Source organism: Bubalus bubalis, chromosome 8 (genome assembly GCF_019923935.1).
Source record: "Bubalus bubalis isolate 160015118507 breed Murrah chromosome 8, NDDB_SH_1, whole genome shotgun sequence".
NCBI lineage: Eukaryota > Metazoa > Chordata > Mammalia > Artiodactyla > Bovidae > Bubalus > Bubalus bubalis.
The window spans coordinates 52,168,273-52,178,533 of NC_059164.1; the positions used below are offsets into that span (position 1 = coordinate 52,168,273).

At 35.6% G+C, this 10,261-nt stretch overlaps 1 long non-coding RNA gene and 1 other non-coding gene across 2 annotated transcripts; one reads left to right on the plus strand and one right to left on the minus strand.

The window, feature by feature from the left end:
• Positions 1 to 762: 762 nt before the first annotated feature.
• TRNAC-GCA lies at positions 763 to 834 on the minus strand. Its single transcript has one exon. It is a non-coding gene; the product is annotated as a tRNA-Cys (tRNA).
• Positions 835 to 4,622: 3,788 nt separating this feature from the next.
• Positions 4,623 to 9,642, plus strand: LOC123334710. The gene is made up of 2 exons (XR_006552763.2): positions 4,623 to 5,373; positions 8,716 to 9,642. It is a non-coding gene; the product is annotated as an uncharacterized LOC123334710 (long non-coding RNA).
• The last annotated feature ends 619 nt before the right edge of the window (positions 9,643 to 10,261 follow it).

Here is a 10,261-nt window from a genome sequence, read left to right on the forward strand (position 1 = left end):
GTTGCTAACATTTTTGATACAAATTTCACTTCCCAAAATATATAATAAGAAAACAATGTTGAGTGCAAGCAAATATTTATATATGTTTGTTTATTCTAACCTTATTGACAATAGCACAATGTGAGGAGCACATACATTTCCTATAAAGTTGGATGATTAATTAATTGCTCATCTTTTTTAAGTATGCAGCCATTTAAAATATTCATTTATTTCAAATAAACAATATATATGTACATGATTGGTGACTCAGATGGTAAGGAATCCGCCTGCAATGTGGAAGACCTGGGTTCCCTTCCTGGGTTGGGAAGATCCCCGGAGAAGGGACGGCAACCCATTCAAGTATTCTTACCTGGAGACTCCCCATGGACAGAGGAGCCTGGTGGGCTATAGTCCATGGGGGTCACAAAGATTCAGACAGTACTGAGTGACTAAGCACAGCACATGTATGATGCATATATACATATATGCATATAATTATATAATCATAAATCTTATATTTTCAATCATTTAAATAAAATTATATTCATGAAACAACTAGAAAAATGTATGAGTGTGTTTGTGCTCAGTTGTGTCTGACTGTAGCTCACCAGGCTCCTCTGTCCATGGGATTCTGCAGGCAATAACACTGGAAGTGAAGTGAAGTAGCTCAGTCGTGTCTGACTCTTTGCAACCCGTGGACTGTAGCCTACCAGGCTCCTCCCTCCATAGGATTCTCTAGGTAAGAATACTGGAGTGGGTTGCCATTTCCTTCTCCAGGGGATCTTCCCAACCCAGGGATCGAACCTGGGTCTCCTGCATTGCAGGCAGACACTTTAACCTCTGAGCCACCAGGGAAGCCCCTGGAGGAGCCTACCAGGTTCTTCCTTCCATGGGATTCTCCAGGCAATAATACTGGAATGGGTTGCTATTTCCTCCTCCAGAGGATCTTCCCAACCCCAGGACTGAACCAATGTCTCCTGCATCTCTTGCATTGGCAGGCAGATTCTCTACCACTGAGCCATCTGGGAAGACTTGGAAATGTGTATAGCAATATTAATATTGATCATTTTTAGCTGTACAAAACTGTAATTCAAAATTTCTTATATACATGTTTCTGTATCTCCAACAATGCTAGGCTAGAGTGTCTTATCCTCTTTCACACAGAGTCTCTCACTTTCTTGCCCTTGTGCCCTAATATCCTCCAGAATGAGCATGCTTCTTAACTCTGCATGCTAATTAATCTTCATGAATCACTTAAAATTTCTTCTCCTTCAAGAATCTTTCCATAGACCTTCTGGCTGGAAATAATTTTTACTGTGTCTAAAATATCATAGCACATTGTCTCTACCTTCTTATGGCCTTATTACTTGCCATCTTGGACTATAACTATTTATATCTTAATGATTCAAAGAATAGTAGACTTTAAGTTCACTGAGAATAAGGATCTTTTAAAACTTTTTGTGTATTTTATAGCATCTATCTTACTCCATAGCATGTGTGTTTAAAAATTCTGTTGAATTAATAAATTTATGAAACATAGATAACAATCAAAATCAATAATTCAATAATCCAGAATGTACTTTGTAAAAATATGTATATATTTCAGGATATTGTCTAATTAAGCTATATCTGTCTTAGACAACAATTTACTATCTTAATAACAGATATATGCATGATGATTTTCACTTATTAGTCATAGTTGTGAGTACTCTATATAAATACTAAATACACTTGGGACTAAATATATTAAATACTAAAAATATTAAACCTTTTATATTACTCTACAGAGAAATTTAGACATGGAGAAATTAAGTAGTTTGGTCAAATTCACACAGCTATCAAGAATCGGAACCTAAGCAGTCTTATTCATGAAATCTTGCTTTTAGATGTATTACAGTGTCATAAGGTTTTCCTGAGTTTTCTAAAATGTTGTATGCCTTTGAAAATTAGTGGTTATGAGAAAATTTTCATGCGAGTATAATTTAGGATGGATTACATATATAAATATTTGAATTTTTTAATGTTTACATGATATATGTGTATATACATGAGGATGTGTGTATAAATATACATACATTTTTTTTTCATGATGAATGATGTTCAGTGCCCAAACAATTCAAATTAAGTGCTAATACTGGTTTCCCATAGTATCAACTGCCCATTCTATTTGCCTTCATGTTTAATCTTTGTAGTAATTGACTCTAGAGTTATTCCCAGAAAGTCACTTAAATACTGTTGAAAAGTAATTGATGTCTTTGCAAATAAATGCAGATAGTTTATTAGGATAGTATTAATTACCATCCTTCTTATGCAGGAATAAGACTAGAATAAATTTGTTTCTGTGGAAGGGAAATATGGCAGCAACAAGCCTAAAATGATAAGACATGGCTCTGACAGGTATAATCCAGGATAATAATTTGGAGTGTCCTCTCTGAGTTTTGGGAAATTAGGGAGAAACGCTGGACTGGAAGAAGCACAAGCTGGAATCAAGATTGCCGGGAGAAATATCAACAACCTCAGATATTCAGATGACAGCACCCTTATGGCAGAAACTGAAGAGGAACTCAAAAGCCTCTTGATGAAAGTGAAAGTGGAGAGTGAAAAAGTTGGCTTAAAGCTCAACATTCAGAAAATGAAGATCATGGCATCTGGTCCCATCACTTCATGGGAAATAGATGGGGAAACAGTGGAAACAGTGTCAGACTTTATTTTGGGGGGCTCCAAAATCACTGCAGATGGTGACTGCAGCCATGAAATTAAAAGATGTTTACTCCTTGGAAGGAAAGTTATGACCAACCTAGATAGCATATTCAAAAGCAGAGACATTACTTTGCCAACAAAGGTCCATCTAGTCAAGGCTATGGTTTTTCCTGTGGTCATGTATGTATGTGAGACTTGGACTGTGAAGAAGGCTGAGCACCGAAGATTGATGCTTTTGAACTGTGGTGTTGGAGAAGACTCTTGAGAGTCCCTTGGACTGCAAGGAGATCTAACCAGTCCATTCGGAAGGAGATCAGACCTGGGATTTCTTTGGAAGGAATGATGCTGAAGCTGAAACTCCAGTACTTTGGCCACCTCATGTGAAGAGTTGACTCATTGGAAAAGACTCTGATGCTGGGAGGGATTGGGGGCAGGAGGAGAAGGGGACGACAGAGGATGAGATGGCTGGATGGCATCATTGACTCGATGGACATGAGTGTGAGTGAACTGTGGGAGTTGGTGATGGACAGGGAGGCCTGGTGTGCTGTGATTCATGGGGTCTCAAAGAGTCGGACACGACTGAGCGTCTGAACTGAACTGAACTGAACTGAGGGGAAGCTTGGGGATGATGATCATTGCTGGTCAATGCCTGGGAGAGAAAGCCAGTAGGTGCTTAAGTCTTAAACGATATTAGAATATTGCTGGGGAGTGACTTCATTTGGGATAATTAATTAGAAGAGCACTCCTAGAATATTCTGAAATTACTTGTGATATGTCACTATATATTATCTTAGTTTCTTGGGAAAAAATTAAAATAACAAATGCAATAGTTGTTTGGCTACAATCCAGGCTATCTGCTTTAGTAACATCCACATCCACTAGAAAAGTTAACTCAAAACAGAAGAATGCAGCTAAATGAGCTAGAAGACTAGATTTACTCTTCATCATCAAAGATATGTCCAGAATAGTTAACCAATTGCCAATGTCATTTTATCTTTCCAGAAAAAAAAAAAACAAAAACAGAAACTTGGAAGTGCATTAATTTAGAGCTTCAGAATGCCTATATGTCAACAAAAATAAGTCCATTCAGTGGAAAATGCCATCATATTATAATTTTCTTATAGAGAACACTAGCAGGTTGGTTGATAGTTTACACTCTTCAATTTGTTTTTATAACCTCATATTGTCATGGTCATTGTGGTGGTTGTCTTTTTAAGCACTACAGACCTTATCAAGTTTGCTGGTAGCACATATGGAAATAGTCTTTTGTGCTTGTAACAATTGGGTTATGTATAACCTGTCAGAATATATTCCAACTATTATGGTTTACTCCCAGAGCACACACATGCTTTCTCCAGAATGATGGATATTCTACAAGCCTGAATTTCTTATTTTTATCCAAAAACACATCTTTTCTTTTGAAGCCTGTAAATACCACGAAAAATGACATTCCCATATACGTGTTTTGTAATTCTTTATCCTCAATTACAAATAATAATACTTGCACATGGTACATAATTCTAATGATATAATCCAGTCTTAGTGTTTTACTGCCATTCATAAACTGCTTCAGCAGAACTCCTTGTGATTTACAGCATCAATAGGACCCTTTAAATTACATCCTATATTATATTGTAGGGCATGTATTGCCCTATGGTCTCACATGCAATGTCAGAGACAGAGTGAACAGGAAATGGAGAATTGTGATTTCACCGTAAATCAAAAGCTAAGTGTTGTTTATGAGCCCTGGGGTTTTAGCTCATGAGGTCTTTTTACTTTTGTTCCCTTATAGCAGTTAACCTGATGTGGGACAAACTTAATCCAATCAATAACTATTTACCCTTTGACGTTTTGGGCAGCAATAAGTAAAGGCAAGTACTAAACATATAATTTATTTCCCTAAAATTAGTCTGTTATTTAAAAAATTGGCTGGATATTTACTGTAAGAATGAAAGGATGGTGTCAACTTGCTCCAATGTCATGTATACCTGGTAGGCACTCCATAAACATTTGTTAACTTTTCCATTAGATTTAAAAATGAAATTTCCAAGTTAAACCAATGTATTAACTTGTATTTAACTAAGAATATGAAACAATGAAGGTTGCACTTCAGAAGCTATCTATAGTTACTAATGAACTTTTAGAATTTTTACTTTGTACAAAAGGTTTTAATAAGTGAAGTCACAGATACCCAAACACTGAAGTTGGATTCAGAGGAGACACAGTTTGTTTCATGGCCATGCATTTGAAGTGATCACATCATCTTCAGTGATTTAAGATGTCAGATGACAACTATGATTTTTTCAAAGCATTTTAGGATAGCTTGACCTTTATTTTTCACAGAATAAAGATGTCTTTTGACCTCAGATTTCCCCACAAAACCTGGGCCCAGTAATCAGTAGTTAGAAATGAGGGCAGTGATAATTTGTAATTCAAATGCAAGCATTTCATCTGAGCATAACCAGATTTACTTACCTGAGGATAAAGTAGTGTAAGACAAAATCAGGGTAAAAAGGGAGGAAGAAAAATGAACCATTTTGGTCTTGTAACCATCACTTAGCTCTGGCATGCACACAGGGAAGTATGCCTGCTTCCTAATGAATACTATCTTGTCTCTTCCAGTTGTCATTTGATGTCTCCAAATACTGTTCATACCATAAGCAGCAACTCTGTGAAATTTCCATCAACAAAAAGGTATGTATATAGATGGAAAGAGTCATTTAAAAAATAGATTCTCAAGGCCACTTGGATTCAGATAGTCTCTAAAGAGGCTGGTTAAGAAATCAAAGAAGTTCATGGGATTCTTTCTATATTCTAGTGTCTAATATTTACCTGCAGGCATATATGAAATAATTCTTGAATAGCTATGGCTACTTAAAATTTACAGAATTGAACCTGTGCAAAGAGTAGTTGATCTCAAACTGACACAAACCAGATAGTCTCTTAATGTTACTCTAAGGAATTTTAAGCTGACTCTGTTAAAGCTGAGGTTATTTGCCTTGGGGATGCCTAATGGAAGAGTTATTATAACACTGTCCACAAATAGGGGCCTTGAGAGAGTCAGGCCATAGCACTCCACTGACAGCTGATACACTGGACCATTGCCATGTCACAGAGATCTCCAAGGTCAAAGGTCATATCTCTCCCTTAATATTTAAATAAAGATACTTGACAAAAGCAAACACCACCTTATTGCCAGTGATGGCTGTTGCTCAATTTATAAGAACCTTTACAAAGTCATGCTAATTCTTGGCCTTCTTAGAATGCATGGTAACATTTCATAAATCCATCTTTTTCAGATGTCCTTGGAAATGACAGTTATAAAACTACAGATGATTTGTAATGCAAAATGGGACTGACAGACTTAAAGATTAGGGATCTATGTTCTAAAATGACTGTGGTTTTAGCTAACAAAAGGCATAAAGTGCATCGATAAATAGCTGATGAAGTAACTCAAAATTGTTTTAAATACTCTTAGTAAACGCCAGGACAACAACAATAACAAAAAAACTTATGCTTATAATGTTAGCAGTAGCAGTTTACGTCAAGATAATGGAGCAAAATTCCTCTGTGTGGGTCTGCTGGAAGACAGATAGCAAACCAGTTATGCTTTTTTTCCCCCTAGGCAGTAGAGGTTTTTTTTTTTCTCTTATGTCATTTTTTTATATGCCAACCTATGAACTTGATATTTTATATCTTTAACAAACATTGGACAAGTTGAACTTAATAAAGTATTTTTTCCTTAACTTTTTAAAAAACAAATCAACAAAATGCCTTATCCTATTAACTTAGCTAAGATGAGTCACACATTAAAACCTGATGAAAATAATCTGCATACTTAATCTTCTCTACCAAGATAACTTACATTAACAGGATAGGTTGAGGCTATTTATTTAAGCAACACACACCAATGGTATTTTCAACTGCTTGTTTTCAGGGAAACTGAAAGTCAGGAAATAATTTGAGACAAAACTGGGATGCCGTAACCTGAGTTTTTGAATAATACTTGAAGAAATGACTAAATACTACTTTTTTGTATGATTTTGAAAAACCTAAATGATAATCCTCTTACCCTGCTGCACTTTCAAATATCAAGTATTAATAGAAGCCTGCCTCTGAAAGCATCAGATGCATTCTAAGAGCTTGGATCCAACATGATCTTCTGCTGGAGAGGAAGCTCAGAGCAAACCTGTTTTTAATGCTTTATTTCTGTTTGCTTCAAACCCCCTTTTTCCCCATGTGTCCTCTACTTGAACTTAATTTCTTCCATTTTATTCTCATTTCTCCCCTGCCTAATGACTGTTCAATAAAAATGAGATCGAACCCATAGCTGTGATACTGCTAGGCGAGGGGGGAAAAAAACAATTTAAAATAAATCAAAACCTTCAGATTTTTTTCCTTTATTTGCATTCTGAGAGCTTAAAAGTGAGCCATAAGCCTTTCAATATTAGTGACCTAGAACTAGAATTATAGCAGACTTTTTCTATAGAAGAGCTAATATATCTTTGGAAATAGGAATTAATACATTTTCAAGGAATCTCTAAGTTTTGCTGTGAATAGTTGCATTCATTAGATCAACTTTACTCAAAGTAGGAAGTTCATTTCTCAACATTTCTGGAAACCCCATGTGTGCTAAGTTTAGTTAACTATAAAATATATTTGACCAAAGCACGAAGGAAGGATATTTCCTTCCCTTGTTTATTTTTCCAATGCCGTAAAATATGCTATCATGTTTACAGTATGTCAGAGTGATGTCATATGCAAACACTAAAACAGATTGTTTCCAGTATGTGGGTAAAAAAATGACTCACTAGGAGCCCTAAAACCAAAATATTATACTGAGACTGTCTGGAGCATACCAAGTAAGAGAGGCCCCTGTAGAAAACAGGGAGTGACTTACCTTTCACATGGCCAACTTATTCTCATTTCTCACTTAGTCCATCTTATTAAATTATTAGAATGCAAAATACTGTACAGGTGGAGTCAAGCTACTCATGCAAGAAAACTGGTCATTTCTAGATATTTTGAGTATTATGTCTGCAGTATATGTTTCAGTATATGTTGCAGTATATGCCCTTGACATTTATTTATTCACAACAGCCAAGAAAACTGATGTTTTTTGGGCTCTTTTCACGTAATGTTTATTCACTCACTCATTCATTTATTCACTCAACATTTATTGTTTCCCTTGTATCAGAAAAGTCTCTAGGTACTGTGGGGATGAAGATGAACCATACAGGGCCTCCTTCTTTAAAGGCCTAATAATTACCTTGGCATTATACCCTCATCAAATGACTTGGCTTTCCTCTTTATTTTGACTCTCATCCTCTCTATTAACTGATATACTTTCACTGAAAGAGATAATTGCATTTATCTTACCTCAATAAGCTGGATTTCTGCAGGGAAAGAACTATGCTTCATCATTTTTATAACCCCAAGGTAAATGATCAGTAAAAATGTATAGAATGAGTGAATGAATAAACAGGATACATGGCAGCAGAATTATATTTTGTGATCTACAGCTTGCTAGTATTCAATTTGAAATACTCAAATTTCCTGTGACACAGTATTTTCAAAAATCTTAAACATTCTTTTATTCCAAACCTCGGTTTGGGGAAATTTCAAAGAAAAGCAGAAGAGGAAGCTCATGATTTGTTTATGGACAGAGGTGCCACTGCTTACTGTGTTGCTATACTTGAGAATAAAATAGACCCAAAGTCAGGATGAGATCCACAGAACTTTCTGCATTTATTCCAATCAAGATATATCATACTGATGTTTAGAACATTTAAAGCTGTTTAAATGATTCCTTGGTTGTTGTTTCCTTATGCGGTTGTACCTGGTTTGATCTACTGTTTACTCTAATTAACATGCATATCATATGGTCTGATTGTCTTAAATGATTCTTTGTAATATTTCTGCTGTATATACAGGATGTCACCATTGCCCCAGCCCCCTGCCCTACCACCCCTCTGGTTGTAACACAGAAGCTTTTTGAGTAACATATTCTTTTTTCTCTTTTTAATACAAATCCAGCCTGGCAGGCACAGTGCTATGTGTAGACTGGATTGAATCAAAGCAACATTCTCCTACTTTTCCCGTGTATAGGAAGTGATACTAACAAGAATCAGATTTTCCTGGACCCGTAACAGAGGAAACAACTTCTGGCACAGTAATTCTTTGAACTGGAACCATGAGGGCAAGTACTAACGTATCCTTCTATTGCATACAATGCCTTATGCACCAAAGCAGTTTTTTTGACTGTTGAAATGGACTGAATCAGATTTGTGGTACTAAATTTTTTAGGGTATGTGAATATTTTGATTTATTTTGAAAGATTCTGTGTTCACAATTCATCTGGTCAGATCAGGAGTTTTGATTTTGATTCTATGTAATTTACTTATGGAATGGATTTAAGACAGATGTTTAGGAAGAGGTTTTATAAATATTTGCACTTGATCAGAAGAAGAAGACAACTAATAATCCAAGAATATTAATAATCCAATAATGCAATCTTGTATTGTTGGATTAGTATTTGTTAAGCACCCACAGGATTTGGAGTAAGAAGCCTAGAGCCCGTGATCTGCCATTGATTAGTTGAGTGACCTGAAGCAACATAATTAACCTCTGAGAAACTCGCTTTCCTCATCTGTAAAAATGGGGCTAATTATACCAACCTCAAACGGTTGTTAAGGTTCAAAGGATATCATGGAAGTAAATGTGCTTTTCAAACTGTACAGTTGCTAAAATCATGTAATATAATATCATTTTATTTCCATTAGGCTGTGAGTTCTTTTAGGGCTAGGATCATGTATGCATCTTTATAAAAATTTCTACACTTAACAATATTTCTGTCATATACCAGGTGCTCAATAAATGTAGAATGGATGCACAAATGAATAAATTCAGGATATTAGAGCCACAAAATTTCCTCTGATCCTTACTCTCAGACAACTCACAGTCTAATAAAGGAGGTGAATATATCCAATATATTATAACATAATTTAAAATTAAACCTGCACAACCTCAGCAATTTTATGTTAATTACTCATCTGGTAATTTCTCTACTCCTTATTTTCTGTGAGCAAACATCTGCAGAACAATATGCAAACACAAATTCAAGCTCACACTGATATGTGCTATTTACAAATTACTCTAAATTTTACCATATGTGCAAAGAGCAATAAAAGAAAAAATAAAAATAAGATAAAAAATCCTTTAGAGTTGGAAAAATACTTTAGATAACATATCTAGTGAGGAAAGCAAGCCTTTATTATGTGCATGCTCTTTCAAAGAAGATAGGTGGACATCCCCACTTCCTATTTCCCTATATTTGATGTAGGAACAATGGTCTTCCAGAATATCTATACTGACTGACCTTTGTGATTTCTCATGATAAAGGGAAAGTAAGTGTAATGTTTAACTCTAGTGAAAAATCTTGAATTGATTAAGATGTCGGTTATAATAACTTACATCTCAAGGATATTTCCTAACAGAAATGTTCTTATTCACAAACCAGAGAAAGCTCTGATTACTTGCTGCTGCTGCTTGCTGCTAAGTCGCTTCAGTCGTGTCCGACTCT